Source organism: Cupressus sempervirens, chromosome 10 (assembly GCF_028749045.1).
Source record: "Cupressus sempervirens isolate cs-2001-9-10 chromosome 10, ASM2874904v1, whole genome shotgun sequence".
Lineage (NCBI taxonomy): Eukaryota > Viridiplantae > Streptophyta > Pinopsida > Cupressales > Cupressaceae > Cupressus > Cupressus sempervirens.
Genome location: NC_143127.1, coordinates 776885718 through 776902487, shown reverse-complemented (window position 1 = coordinate 776902487; position 16770 = coordinate 776885718). Strand labels below are relative to the sequence as shown.

The following is a 16770-nucleotide window of genomic DNA, read 5'->3' as shown; positions in this document are numbered from 1 at the left end:
ATATATTACTAGTTCAACATGAATTGAGTAAATGGTTTAAGTGTGTTGACACTCACTTGTCAAAACCAATATGAGATCAACAATTTAACCACACATTTAGTATATTTACTCACATATTTGGTAGTGTATTTAGTAGCATATTTAATAGTATCTTTGGTCACATATTTAGTAGCATATTCAATATCATATATAGTCAATATTTGGCAGTCTATGTAGTAGCATATTTAATAGTATATTTGGTCACATATTTAGTATCATATTAAATAACATATTTAGTCACATATTTGGTAGTGTACTTGGTCATAATAGAGCATGATGGAATTGAACCACCATCCTCCTGCTTGTAAAGTAGATGCTCTTCCATTGAGCTAGCACCCTTTAAAGAATACATAATGAATTATTATTTATTTCATTTCATTCTTAATATAGCACCCAAAAAGGTTAAGGATCTATATTCGTTGAAATGGGGGCAACAAGGCAACATCCAATCAAGCTAATAGTTTAAAGGCTCCTTTTATTTTAAAAAATAATTCCAATTTGTCAAACTTAAATCAACCAAAGGAAAAGGGAATTGGGGTAATGGATTTTAAACTTAAAAATGATGTCCAACTTGATACTAACAATGTAGAAGTGCATGTAGTGACTAGACGATTGCTTCAAGTGTGTCATCCAAAAATAAACACTCTATACTACATACAATGTCATTGCCTTAATGACACTTTGCACTAGCCATTGGAATGAGACTTCACTAATAGATGAAAAGCCACTAGTCATAAATAGTTGAGCTAGAAAAAGTACACACTGAACTCTTCATAATCCACACCATCCATGTACCTATCAATACAAGAATTTTTGCTTGTGCCTCATTTTTGTGGTTAGCCACCTCTAATAAATTCTACAAACTTAGACATTAATACTAATTATAAATGAGAATATTTACACCATAGTAAATAATGCAATTAAATAATATTCTCAGTGCATACAAATAAAAATTTCTAAAAACTTAAATGTAACACTAAAGTACAGTGAGACTATTTATACAACACTAAATAATGCAAAACAATGATGTCCTCAATGCACCAACTTCTTCAAAATTAGTTGAGATCATTCACAAAACAAAGTATCAAACTCTATAAAGTCTGCAAAAAATAGTCTGGAGCTAGACAAGGATAAAAATCTCAAACTATGTTGTTTAATCCCAAAAGCGGAGTTCTTGTGAAACATTATCCAAAAATTTAAGTCAATAAGTGTTTACTAAAAAATATGCAAATAAATCCCAATACAACATCACATAATAATAACAATCGCCAAGCTAGCCAGGAAATGATCCAGTAGTGTAGTACAGTAATTTCCATATTGTTGATGATGAGCTCAAGATGTATGGGCTCAAGATGTATTGGCCTTGCTTCAGAAGATGGTGAATTTGCAATAGTGTAGGCTACACCATGTAAAGGTTGGATGGCTATCAGTTTTGACAAAGTTTGGTTTCTCAAGTAAAGCTTCTAAGTTTTGAGAGTATTCTAAGTTGTCCATGTTGCATTCCCCACATGATTAGAAAATAAAGAAGCATGAGTTATTAATAGTTTATCAAGTTTGGGAAACACAAATGCACTAAGTACATGGTGCTAGTGTTGTTGAATTTTTTGTGCACCACCCCTCCTTCCACTCATTCTTTGTCCTTGTTGGCTCTGCTTGTGTAATTGAAATGGTAGCATAAAATTTTGCATCTGTTCCATTCCAGGGTGAATGCCAGGTAGCAACTATTGTTGAAAACCAAAACCTGCAGGCTATAAGGAATTACAAGAATCAGAGAATTTCTAGCCAAAGTAACTCCCTGTGAATCAAAATTAAAGTACTACGCATCCCATTTACTAACCTCTAGAGGAATCAGGGCATGAGAACCCTGACCATAGAACAATTGTTGTAGAGAGAGCCTTGGAACACTAGGATGATATGGTGATAAACTAGTTGGTATTGTAGGACTAACTCCAATAGGAGCTCTCATCTGAGAAAATTGAGCCTGGCATGTCAATAGATCAAGCATTAACATTGTTTGCAAGAACTTGCATCTTTTGTGCATCTAGCAAATCAATATGGGCATCTTGAATTTTCTACCACAAGAACTCTACATACCTACAATCTCACCGTTCTCTTTAGTTTTTGTTGAGCCAATGCAACATAAAGAGGTTTTCTTCAAGCCATCTTTCAACTCATCTCAAAAACCCACAATTCATGATAAATACACCACATTCAAAACCATGTCATGCTCTCGTGGATAGAAAACAAGAAAATTTGGTTAGATACTATGAATTCAAACAAAACATCTATCATAATAATAAATAACATCTTAGAGCATGCATGGATTCTTTTGGAGAAGAAAAAGGCACAAATTCGGATCCCCTGATCAAACCTTGGGGGTCCTTCATAACCTATAAATATTGGCATGATGTTAAGAAATTAAATACACAAATAAGTAGAATGTTTTTATGTGAGAAGCTATAGGAGCTCAATTTAACCACAATGTAATCCACAAGAAATAATAAAATGAGCAGAACCTTAACAACATCATAGTCATGAGAAGACATACCTTGCAAGATGTTATGATGCCAAATTTTGAAAACAGTTCTCTTAGCTTTTCGTCATCAATGGAATCATCCAAATTTTTTAGATACAAATTAGCACCCTAAAATTTTTCCATTTTTTCCTTCCCCTCTTGTTCAAACTTCGTTTTCAATTTTGCCTCCTTTTAGCCTTTTTTTGTGCTCTTCCAAAATACCATTCCTTATCATCATTAAAAGTTTTTCCATTTAAACTATCAAAAACATTAGCTGCATCATCTAAATTTTTAAAATTAACAAATCCAAAGTTTTTGGATTTTCCATCCACATCCCTCATAACAACTGTACTAGTGATGGGGCCAAATTTACTAAAAACATTTTGCAAGTCTTCATATGTAGTCGTGTCAGACAAGTTTTTCACAATAAACATTGCTAAACTTGGAAGTAACCATTGATCGATCTCTTTCTTTTCGTCTCACAAACAAGCCAACATAGACTTGCTTGCCACTAAGCAACAAGTCATTCAATTTTTCAATGGCACTCGGTGCTATCTCTTCTTGCTCATACTGGACAAAACCATAACCTTTGGACTAGCCATTGTCATCTATAGCCACTTTGCTAAAAAGAATGATCCCCAAAGTAGAGAATGTATCATACAATCCTCTATTATTTATTCTTTTGTCAAGAATTTGCAAACAAAACTTTAATATTAACACATAAATCTTCAACTATTATGTCATAGTAAGAAAAATAAACATTAAAATTTTGATGCAACATATTCATCTTGATGAAGATTTTTATAGAGCTAGTCTTTTGAATGCTTGGATCACGATGGGAAAAAATTATTCTCGTTGGCTTACCATTAACACCAATATAATTCAAAATCTCCAGAGCACAGCTAGCTATAAATGCAAAAAAATACATAATTTTATTTAACATATCATAAATCACAATCGAAGCACAAATACCAATGCATTTAAGGGTTCTCAAGGAAAGGAATTTGGTTATAAATTTTTGGAAATCAATAACATGCAAAAACAAGTGATTAAACATGCTATGGAAACTACGTTGTCAACTACAATAATAAACATTAGTAATAGATACATAAATAATCTTTGGTTAAGGATTTGTAAAATAGTCTTTGGGCCCTTCATAGCAAAGATGCCAATTTAAACCTTGAGAGACATGTGATATATTTGAATTAGGTAAATTACCAAATTCATTCCAATGATGCAACCCACCTTGATGGAGGAAATCAAGATGCAACTCCTCAGAGGCTTGGTATTATGCCTCAAAGTAACTCTTGAAAGGTACCAAATCCTATAGATATTTTATGATTGTTGAATATAAACTAAGAGTTTCAACAATGGGCACATGCCAAAAAAACCCTCTGTTGGAGTTTTAGGCAATTTCCATTTCTAAATGATGGAAAAGTTAAAACAAGTAGTAAAACTTCTCCTAGTTAAAGCATGCACAAACTGATTGACTATTCTAACTATCCAAACCATATTTAGTCTTCAAACTATGTTTTTAATGCACAAACAAGTAGATCTTTAACCAATTACGAAGGGCCTAAAATATCATATTTTTTTAAGGGAAATTTGAAGGGGCACAACGTTATAATTATATACATAAATTTTCCAATAGAATGTGTGGTCATGACAGCTAGAGAAAGCAAGTGATCAACAATTTATTTATAATTAAATGTTGGGTGTAACTAGCATATGAAGGAAGGTGGGTGTGAGAGTTGGTAAATGAATAGATGGGCCTTTGGAAGGTCTTGTGAGTGTGAGGATAAAGTGGATTGGTTGATGGAACCTTGAGTTGTTCCTAACTAGTAATATCTAGTTAGTATCTTAGAAAAAGACTTTTGATGTGAAGTTGTTCCTAATTAATAATATCCTGATTAGAGTGTGGATTCATGAGGATCCAAGTAGGGTCTGTGATCTTGCAGCTATCCCTATTTAGAATTATTCATAAAGACCAACAATTCATGTGAAAAATTGAACAAAAGGAAGTGGTTAATAGATACATAAGGCAACAATTGATTTTGAAGAGGCAGCATTAAGAGTTGTTATGACCATTCATAAAGATCACTATCTTCCAAAATTTCTCTTTTCATAAATACATAAGGCTATAAAAAGGAGAACTTTATTTAAAGGAAGGCAGCAAGGAAGGTCAAACAAGAGAAAGGAATCCAAAGTGGATTATTCCTATTATAAGAACTGGCATTCTCTTTCAACAATTTGAGTTATATAAAAAATATAGTTCCACCTAATGGAGGGGTGCAAGGACAAGTTTCAGAGACAAGGGGGTCAAGAGCTTAAATTTGGATATGGTGGGGGGACATCATTGAAGTAGTGGTGGAGGAAGTGGTGTTAATAAGCAAATTGAGCAAAATTGAAATTTGCAAGGCAAAACCTACAATACTACATCTCTACAAGTTCCTCATGAAAGGAAAACTAGTTTTCTAAAGTTAAAAGGTTGCATTTATTGAAAAGGTTTTAAACACTTCCAAGAAAATGCATATGGCAAGTATAAAGCTAAATTCAACATTTTCCAGCACCCTCCTGCCTGTGCCAAAATGAGATCTTTCAGACAAGGAATGGATATTCACCAAAGGATAAAGGAAGAGGAATTTTTGTCAAATAATGTAGTTGCAAGTGCCTTGGTAGACATGCATGAAAAATGTGAAAATGTAGACAAGGAAAGGAAAATATCTCATAGAATGCCTTCAAGAAATGTAGTCTTATGGAATGCCATGATTATAGGATACATTCAAAATGATTTTGTTGTGAAGTTCTTAGAATCTTTTAAGAAAATGTAGCTAGTAGGTGTAGTGGTTCACATGAACTCATCCCTCATGAGGATGAATGGAACACTTAGCACTCATTAGATATAGGTGATGCTCACAAAGGTGAAGCATTGGGACTTCCTGGGAGGTCACCCTTCCCAATACTACTCCAACTGGAGCATGCTTAGCAGCTTAACTACAAAGTTTCCTCCATGGTTAAGCCACTCGGCTTGCAACTAGATTTGCAAAACCTTCACCAAGCATTGTTCCTTATGAACCATTCATTAGAAAACCCATTAAGTTTATCAATTGATATCAACCAAACCATTGGTCTTAGCTCTCATGCTAATTTTTAGGATATGTGAAGATGTATCTTTGAGCACCAATACATTCAAAGGAAGAAAGAATCTACAACCATGTAGAAAAGGCTTATTTTAACTTTAAGTTTAGCATGATACAGAGTTGCAAATGTTGTCCTTGTAGATTCGTGGTGGAAATATTTTAATGTAGTAATGCCTTCACCATCCACATTTTGTCACAACCAAGTAGCACTTTCAATTGTGAGTGCAACTAGAGCACATTTGAGGTCATCTGCACAGAGAAATGCAACTGTCAACTCAAAAGCACTTGAATGACAATGTCTACAATATTATATGCTCTCAGAGCTCTATTTCGAAGCTAACAAAATTTTAAAATTGGAAGCTTCTCTTCAGATCTGAATTCTTATTATATACCTTTGTTTAATAATTTTGGCATAAATTTAAAGGTCAGTAACAAGAGAAGATCCAGCACAATCACAAGATCACTTGGAAAGTCCTGTAGTGAACTCACCCTAATCTTTTTCAGGTCTCCTTCCGAACTCTTAAGTCTGAGGTTTCTATCTCAAACTAGCTCAAACAACACCGTGGTCAAAGCAAGAAGAATACCATTATTTTTTTCAAATTCACCATGTTGAATGCCACTCCCCCCATTCTCACTTCATGCCTTAAGTATGTCATCACCAACTGTATATGCTACTTTAGTATGTTATATATGCTACTTTAGTATGTTAGAAACACTAAATTAAAACAATCAAAAAGCATTTGCATACTAATTTAACATAACTTCATGAGAGACAAAGTAAAGTCCTCAAATGAGAATATGAGCCATGGATAGGCTCTCTCAATGAGGATGATCACTTGATGTAGAGGTGTGTCTAATAGCTAAGATGACTTGATTATGTATGTATGCTCAAATGCTCAAATGGGCTTCAATGGAAGATTTTTGATAGATTTTGGTGAATGGATTTGATGTAAAAAATGGCATTATGACTTTACTTTCTAGATTGTGTTAAAATGGCTTGGGAGAGGATTCCTTAAATAGGCAAAGGGCTTGAGGGATCAAGGGCTAGGATGCAAGGATGAGAGAAAGCTTATGGAAGGTTTAAATTGAATGAGAGGAGAGCACATGGATTGTGCTTCCTTACAGCTAATCAGAGAGTGACACATGTCACAGGGTCATTGGTTAGAGCAAGAGGGGTTGAGGGGTCAACAAAGGAGGCTCAAAGCTCATAAAGACCCTCATAATGGCTTGTAAGAGCAATAAATGAGCATGTAAGAGTCATTTATGACTTTGTGGGCTTCATAAAGTTTTATGGTTGGGATATTTGTGAGAGAGTTGAAATATTTTGACTTGGGTTGGATTAAGAAAGTCTCAAGCTTGACTTAAGAATGTGCAAATGATTAAGACTTGGATTAGGCTTGGGTTAAAATTAGATTAGGTTTGTTAGAGATGAGCAAGTGGATGGCATTTAATGAGGGTGGGTGAAGGAGAAGATATTTGTTAACTTTGGCTTGGGTTAGCAAGTTTTAACCCATGTTTAGGGAATGTGACAAGGTTGGGGGGGGATTAGGATTAGGGTCAAAGATAAAGATTGACATCTTTTAGAAGAGTCTAAGCTTCGGATGAGGATGAAGACTTTCTAGAAGAGTCTAGAACTTCCTAGGATGAGGATAAATAAGATTTTTAGGAAATAAATAAAGTTTTATTTAAGGTTTGGGTTGAGGAGATATTTATTAAAGTATTTTTAATAAACATGAGGATTAATATTTAATCTTAATTAAATATTTTGAGTTGGGATTAGGGGTAGGAAATGATGGGATTAGCCTTTAATCGAAATGAAAGAAGGATTAGAAGATTTTGGAAGAGGTTAGTGATCTTAAGGAAATTGGCCAAGTTTTGGGCAAAAAATAAATAAATAATTTATTTTAGAATTTTTGGTCAATTTATTAATTAAATAATTAATAAATAAGAAAATAATGTTTAAATAAGATTTAAACATTTTTGGGAGGGATTCCTTAATTAAATATTTTTAATTAAGATAAAGGAATTTAATGGCATAAAAATAAATAAATAAATTAAATAAATAATTAATAAATAAATAATGATGTCATCAGGAACTTTTTCAAAAAATAAAAATACTTTATTTTCTAAAGGATTTTTTAGGTGTCTACACCAACAACCAACAAAAGCGTTACCCACAACAGTCCAAGTACTCAATGGTTTAAGAGAATCTTCAAGTTTGTGGGCAGAGGGATTTAAGGTAAGATAACTGTTGTCTACTACAACTTGAAACCCCTCCATACACTTGGAAAAGAAAGTGTTCCACTCCAGTTCGAAAAGTGGCAAGGACTAAGTTGTGGGTCACCCATGCAAGCAAACAACATGATCACCCGAACCAATCTCCACATCCCTTACACACTCACATGAGCCTATCGGGACGCTAGGAATAGGCTATATGTTCATAGATATGAATTAGGCCAGGTCGGGGGACATGACATAATATTTCTGCTTTTAGGTTGCAAAAATGTATATATTTATAATTTTTATATGTTTCTTCTACACAACTAAATTCACAAACCAAACACTTGAACCAACATTAGGATTGACAACTTGGTATTTAAGTGTTATTTGTATTCCATATAGCATATGCATGTGCTTGAAATCCAATTTACATCAATTGACAAAATTGTGGAATTGTATTTTTCCATCAGAACTATTCATGGGCATTGCAATTTGCATGACATTACTATTCTACTAGATCAAAATGAAGTACCATTGATTCAAAAAGTTTCTGACACTGTTTCCTCAACCTTGTCTTTTTCCCTTCTTTTACATCGTAGTTTTGGTATTGCATTTGTTTTGGAATCCTCCAAACAATATGCACTATACAACACTTAGTAATTTGTCTTACAAGTTCACCATATGTAGTTTTAGTCCACACAATGTCATTGGTAACCCATACTATATGACCAACCTTGCTTAACGCATTGTATAGACCTAATTTCACCTACACCATAAAAGCAGGGATTCCCCTTCTTGAAGTGGACATCGTTTTCTAGAATCATATCCGTATCCTTAAATGAAAATCTATACAACTAGGAACAGTATCTTTGCCATGCATTTTTCAACACATAATTTCTCTTCATTAATCCATCTTTGAACTAGTTTACTTTCTACTCTTGAACTAAACTTTGTATTTATTCCATCTCTGTTTGTGTGTTAGGGTACAGGATGACTGAAGATTCGGGTGAGTTCACTACAGGACTTTCCGAGTGACCTGAAATGTGAAACCGGTGATACTCAATGCAAGCTGAAGTTCGTTGTGAGTATCGGAAGTCTGGAATACGCTGGTTAGGAGATACTAAGTTGAACTGTGCAACTGGAAACCAAAACTATGTGGGAGATGGGTAGCAGGTGTATGGTGTTTTGGGTTTGTGCATCTTCAAGTTCACACAGGAGCATTTACATTGAAATGGTAGCATTACCTCCACACAAGGGAGTATCATGCCTCTGTTTTCCTGAGCCCATACTGATGCATGCCAACTACTGTGCAACATCAATAAGGCTGAGTAGATATCATCTGCAACAGGTCTAATTAGTCATGTCATTCCATTTGTTTTTGTCAGTAAATCTGAACTGTGAAAACTTATGGAGCATTTGAATTTGCAACTTAACAAAGATAGCTTTCTTGCACTGTTCAAAATTAATAGTTTAAGATTATACAACAACTGTATACTTTTGCGTGGATGTGTGAATGAGTTTTGTGATAAGTCTGAACGAAAGCATGTTGCAGATTAGTCATTTTAACTAGTACAGTAAACTCTTGTAGAGATGTACTTGCAAGTAGATAGGAATCCTGTTGTGTAGAGAATGAAAAATATTCCCAAGTACTTGTAAGCCAAGAGAGAAAACATTGTGAGCCATTGTATAAACAATTCAAACACATAGAAGCCTAATATTTGATAAACCCAAACTTTTGTCATGTCCCCTTTTCAAATAATTAAAAAATAATAATCTTTGCTAAGGCAGGCTAGGCCCAAGAAACTGAAGTTTCGAAAAAAGGGAGTTAATCTTTGGAAACCGTTGGACTAATAAATGAAAATGATTATTAAAATATGTTTCATTAACCTCTCTTGGACGTGAGTTACATTTATGCCCTCTTTTAAGGGGGTTTGGAGGCATTTTGGGCACATTCCAGAACTTGATTTTCGCTCATTCTTTGTTATTCTTCAGAGGCTGCCAAACCTGTGGAGAAGGAGACCCAAGAACGGGAGTTTGCAGGTTTCCAGGAAGGCTAAGGATGGGAGTTTGAAGCCATTCCATGTGCATGCTCATACAGAGTTTGCCTTTGTGCTGAACAGTGTAGATTTGAGGGTTTTTGGGTGTGTTTTTTGCATGAGTTTGGTGTTTTCAGTTGAGCATTTCATATTAGTTTTGGTTGCTGCTGTATTTCAGACTTTAAGCTGTTAAAATAGAGCTGAATATATGTATTGGGACGTGATTAAACTTCTGAGATAGTTTATTAGTGTTTTTGTGGTGTTTCCGGGCATTTTTGTGTTAATTTCGGGAGCCCGATGAGCATAGTTTTTGTCCTACATTTTTGAGATGTTGTGTAAAGGCTATACGGATCTGGAAATGTTAATTTGTAGGCTGTTATGCTGCTGAAAGTTCTATAAAAATTTTCATTTTTAGATTTATTAATAATTTGTGAAGTTGTGAAGCTTTTAGCACTATTTTCAGCATACCCGATTTGGGGTTTCATTGAGAAATTGGTGGATCTTTGTGATATTAGTTGTTTGATCTTAAAGATCTGATTAAAGATTGGAAATATAAAAAAAAATAAAAAAAGGGACATTTCAGTGGTATCAGAGCCATGATCTTGCCAGCTTGAGGGTTTGTAGAAGTTTGCAGGTCAGTTTTGACAACTACCCAGATCTTGCATTTCAGTTTTGAGAACTACCCAAATCTTGCATGTCATAATTTATGATTGCATGTTGCTTCTAATCAGCTGCATGTAAAAATTTATGGTTGCATGCTACTTCTAATCATTTTCATGTTAGTTCTTGGTGAATTTGGTGGTTGTAGAAGTTTGCATTTCAGTTTTGACAACTACCCAGATCTTGCATGTCATAATTTGGTGGTTGCATGTTGCTTCTAATTAGTTTCATGTCAAAATCTATGGTTTCATGCTACTTCTAATCATTTGCATGTTAGTTCTTGGTGAATTTGGTGGTTGTAGAAGTTTGCATGTCAGTTTTGACAACTACCCAGATCTTGCATGTCATAATTTGGTGGTTGCATGTTGCTTCTAATCAGTTGCATGTCCAAATCTATGGTTGCATGCTACTTCTAATCATTTGCATGTTAGTTCTTGGTGTTTGAAGAAGTTATATCCTATTGGGGTTACACTCTACTTTATCCAGAATGGACAGGTATAGTACAGAGTCTCAGAGGAAACGATCTTGGACAATTGATAGCCAGAGTCAAAACAGTAGAAAGGATGGTTATTTAGACATTCGAGATAAACTTATGAAAATAAGCCATGACATGTCTAAACAGTTGTTTGAGCACCACCGTATAATGAATGACATGTTATCTGACTCAGCTAAGGTGGATAAGTTGATTGGATTTCTATTTCGCAGATTTTCTCATAGGACAAATGACACAATTCCCAAGAGCTTGCATGAGGAGTTTGAGAAACTAGCTGATAGCCAGGTAGAGGTCTCAGATTCTACTCTGCCACAGGAGGTGGTGGGAAAGGATATTACACAGATTGATAGTAATGGTCAACTGGATACTCAAATTGAGACAATTGTTTACAGGTCGTCAAAGGGTGATGCCACAGGTATTCAGGATGGTATAGTTACAACAGGCAGTGACTACAGTGTAGTGGGTTCAGATGAGGATTATGAGGATGTTGTTGTGCAGGATGGTGAGACATCTGGTAGAGATGAGCAGACATTGAGCATTCATGACTTTGCTAAGAAAGAGTACCAGGCACAGTTAGATGCTTCATCACATGAGGTTGAGGCTGGTAGTACTTCACATGATTTGTCCAGCCAGCTGAAGGTGAACAAAAATAGTATTGTGACTTCATTATCTCATCATGACAGGTATGTGGAGTTAGTTGGTATTGGTCATATTACTCAGGTGAGGAGTTTGCTTGAGTTACCAGTTGATTCTAGTTTACGGATATGGACTCGAGATTGTTATATTGGAATTTGGGATTTAGTTGACTGGAGATCTTTAACACTTTTTGGTAGCAGTGTTTGTTTGGGTGCTATCATGGATTTGATTAGCAGATTATGCGGTGTTGTCTTTTCTTGTGCCAGTATCTTGTCTGATGTTGGTATTAGTTTTTATACACCGATGTTGGGCTTTGTTCATATATCCAGTCGACCATACTTGCTGAAATGTGTTGATGATATTTCATATTTGGCAGTGTGTATAGATGAGTCCCAAGATCATATTGGCATTGATGACATCTAGAAGGATGCAGTGGGCAGTTTTGAAGACTTAGTTTCCTTGGGTATAGAGGAGTTGGACAGCAATGCTAATGTTTTTGATACTCTGTATGTTGATATGAGTTTTATATTTGATTCACAGGATATGGATGGTAATACTCTAGAGACTAGTGACTTTGAGGATACTCTTTTAGACAGTGCATTAGAGGAGGTTTGTAGGAGACAGTCAAGCCAGTGCCATCATGTGTCTAATCAGTTAAGAGTCAGTGACCAAGACATTGCTATCACTTGCCAGCATTTTGATGTTGCTCGTCAGTTGTTAGCAGTTTATGGATGGGGTTCTCCTACTAGTGATGAGCAGGAAGGTAGTTATCTTTCCTTGACAGAGATCCACTCTTTATGGGAGGCTATTTGGATTTTGAGACAGAATTATATGCAGTTGATAACTGACAGAGATTATCTTATGGAGTGGGGCAGTATAGCATATGATGCATTGTTGGCCAAGGAAGATGAGGTGAGTGAGCTTACTGAGCAGCTTGAGGTGACTTCTGAGATTCTTGAGAGTACACAGTTGGCTTTCAAGGAGTCACAGTTTCATTTAGCTAAGGTGACCATGGAGTTAGAGCGGCTACAGTCTTTACCTAATTCTATACAGTCACAAGCTATGGTGTTTGGTGATCCGAGGATGTCCATGGCCGAGATTGTCAGAGATAGTGGAGATGGGGATGCATCCATCCTTGATACTAACATTGGCATATCAGGTTCATTCCCACTAGAGTCAGGTTCAGTTGAGTTGGGTGTTGTAGCAGATTGTTGTATGCCTGACATGGTGGTGGCCTCTAGTACTGATGGCACAGAGACTAGAGATGTATCAAAGATCGTGTGTGATGTTGGTGAGTCGACAGCTGGCATGGCTCCTGCTAGTAATACTACTCCCTTGGTGATATCTTTGGAGGTAGTAGTCAGTTCCAACATGGTTAATGATCAATTGCAGTTAGTTTCATCTGGGTTACAGTCTGAGCCACTGACTGAGATTGGCGCATTCTATCGGCATTACACTATGAGGTACGCTCATCAATTTACCTTTGATGACCATGTTGATGAGATTATGATACAGAGATGTACTTTGGTTCCTAGTGCTTATCATCAGTCATGGAATAGTTTGATGCCTCGGGATGAGAGTTGTGATTGTCACGACATGGCGATAGGTCCTGCAGTTGATAGCTTGATAATACATGACTTAGAGCAGGAGTTTTGGAGTGATGCTTCAGCAGGTGTTGTTATTGATTCTACTCCTTTGGCTATGACATCTCCTGACTTAGCTAGTGATCAGTCACAGTGGGTTATATCACTTGTTCATGGTGAGCTATTGAATGAGGTTGGTTTTTTTAATCAACATTATATTGCAGGGTATGTACATCAATTAGCAATTGATCCTTGTGTTGAGGAGTTGATGGTGGGAAAATTTGGTTTGGGTTCCATTTCTTGTTGTTTATCTTGTGATGGCTTTTCACCATCAGGGGTGCATGGGAGTTATGGTTATGAGACAGTGGCTGATGATCTACAGAATTGTGTTGACTGCAGGAGTTGTACAGTGTGTGGATTCTCCATACTTGGTATAGTTTCATTTGAGAGCATTCACCATTGTTGCCGAGTTGAATTGTACATTCCGTATAGGCCAGTGGAATGCGTTGATGGTATTTACTGTGTTGGTAGTCCACTTTACTCGGGTTTTGATGTTCTAAGAGTTTGTGTCTCGTGGGTTTCTAACTGTGGAAGTTGTGATTTTGGAGTTTGGTTGAGCTATAATTGTCAGTTTGATTATGGATTCCTCTTGGTCATGTTGCAGAGGATATTGCAGGAGCCTGTGTTAATTGGTAGTAGTATAGTTCATGACTACATTTGGGATCCAGGTGGATTGATTGGTTTATTATTCAGCCATTGCTTGAGGACAAGCAATGTTTGGGAGGGGAGGACTTGTCATGTCCCCTTTTCAAATAATTAAAAAATAATAATCTTTGCTAAGGCAGGCTAGGCCCAAGAAACTGAAGTTTCGGAAAAAGGGAGTTAATCTTTGGAAACCGTTGGACTAATAAATGAAAATTATTATTAAAATATGTTTCATTAACCTCTCTTGGACGTGAGTTACATTTATGCCCTCTTTTAAGGGGGTTTGGAGGCATTTTGGGCACATTCCAGAACTTGATTTTCGCTCATTCTTTGTTATTCTTCAGAGGCTGCCAAACTTGTGGAGAAGGAGACCCAAGAACGGGAGTTTGCAGGTTTCCAAGGAGACCCAAGAATGGGAGTTTGCAGGTTTCCAGGAAGGCTAAGGACGGGAGTTTGAAGCCATTCCATGTGCATGCTCATACAGAGTTTGCCTTTGTGCTGAACAGTGTAGATTTGGGGGTTTTTGGGTGTGTTTTTTGCATGAGTTTGGTGTTTTCAGTTGAGCATTTCATATCAGTTTTGGTTGCTGCTGTATTTCAGACTTTAAGCTGTTAAAATAGAGCTGAATATATGTATTGGGACGTGATTAAACTTCTGAGATAGTTTATTAGTGTTTTTGTGGTGTTTCCGGGCATTTTTGTGTTAATTTCGGGAGCCCGATGAGCATAGTTTTTGTCTTACATTTTTGAGCTGTTGTGTAAAGGCTATACGGATCTGGAAATGTCAATTTGTAGGCTGTTATGCTGCTGAAAGTTCTGTAAAAATTTTCATTTTCAGATTTATTAATAATTTGTGAAGTTGTGAAGCTTTTAGCACTATTTTCAGCATACCCGATTTGGGGTTTCATTGAGAAATTGGTGGATCTTTGTGATATTAGTTGTTTGATCTTAAAGATCTGATTAAAGATTGGAAATATCATAAAAAATCAGAAAAGGGACATTTCAACTTCATATCCACTTATAGTTGGATAGAATGCAAGTCCCATATTACAACACTAGACATCCAATGTGAAAAATCAACAATGCTCGCACCTTTAGACTGAGGATTTAATACAAGTAGTATAATCATTGTTTACAGTTGTGCAGGAACTGATTGGTGTTTTTCAATTGTCTCGACTGCTGGAAGAACTGTGAAGATGAGATTGTAACTCAATTATATCACATGAAAAATAATGTGTGTAGGATTGACTATTTAGAATCTATTTACACAATTAGAACAATGCATTCAAATTCAGCATATTATAAATAACATGCAGCCTACTAAACAGTTATAAATAACATGCAGCCTACTAAACAGCTCACTTAAGTTGCAGAAGATAACCTCAAGTACCCACTAATTAAATAGAATTCATGGACATTTATAGAAGATGAAAATGCTCCACAACACAATTTTTGTATAGTGAAATTGGCATAATGCTATTAAAAAATATAAAATACAACTTGTAAATATATCACATCGACAAATAAAATATGAAAGAAGGGACTTTCTGTGATGCAAAAACTACAACTATCTCTAGAGTCAGACCTCAGAAAATCACAAAATAGTTTTTGATAGACATTAGTGTGAACCCTTGAACCATCTCATACAATTCACATATATGCTACTCCACTAGAAATGTTAGGAAAATGGTGTCTCAACCTTACATTTACATAAGACTGGTATTAATTATAAGTTTATATTTGAGTATGGATTGGTCTGAAATTTTCTCCAAAGCTTTGGATGGGTGAGATAAGCTTGTTGGTAATTTTATATTTCAAGATCATGTTTAAACTTGAAAATGTTGTGAATGAAAGGTTCAAACTCACTTTTGAAGACCTTAGAGGCTTTGAAACTGTCCAATACTTCGATAGCCAGTTATAGTTTGATAGAGCATGTCTGATGCTTCAAAAGGTTCATCAGTCAGACTCTTGGTTTGAAAGATATGGTCTTTGAAAGTTGGATCTCCCAAAATAAGAAATATAAAAGCATGCTGGACACACAGATAATTTGTAAAAGGGAGTTACATCTATTGGTGTGTAATTCATATAAAGCTTTATAGAGTTACAACTGAATAATGCAGGGGCATCACATGAAACAATAAGTCTTCCGTATCATAAGATGAAGTCTCATTCTTGGATTACTAACGCAGCAGTGACAAGAAGTAAGATTAGCGATCTTTATCATTTTTGGAGCTACAAAATAGGCAGATTTGTGATCGATTGTCAATCACAACTACAGACAATGGCAGGAAGTCAGCCAGACCATGGGTAGTTTAAACAATCATCAACAGTTATAAGTGGATGTTGGAGGTCGAATGGACTCATCTTCTGTCTGGGGATATAAAGATAAGGTTTGTTGATTTAAATGTTTATTGGTTTGCTATATAATATTGGGCATGGTTAATGATATTATTCACATAGATGGGACAGATACACATCTATCTTTCTGTTTAAATTTGTTCAATTTAGTTAATTAATTTTATTATTTAATGTGTTCAATGGGTTTCAGGCACAAGCAATTGATTTAGAAGGAAGAAATAAAACTTTCAAAGATAGACCGTCAAATAAATTAATAGTGAAGAAGATACCATTGAGTGAATAGTGATATCTACCAAGAGACTTGCAGGCTTGAAGGAGATAATACCAGACCACATCATTGAAGCGAAGTCTAGTTGAAGAAACACCAAAATCTACAGGTACAGATT

At 35.6% G+C, this 16770-nt stretch overlaps 1 pseudogene across 1 annotated transcript; it reads right to left on the bottom strand.

The window, feature by feature from the left end:
• Positions 1-1168: 1168 nt before the first annotated feature.
• On the bottom strand, positions 1169-9201 carry LOC149536175 (polyadenylate-binding protein 2 pseudogene; annotated as a pseudogene). Its single transcript, XR_016357628.1, has 5 exons — positions 9159-9201; positions 8902-9052; positions 2134-3233; positions 1877-2020; positions 1169-1787 (listed from the first exon to the last, which is right to left on the bottom strand). The product of XR_016357628.1 is annotated as a polyadenylate-binding protein 2 pseudogene (transcript).
• Positions 9202-16770: the final 7569 nt, after the last annotated feature.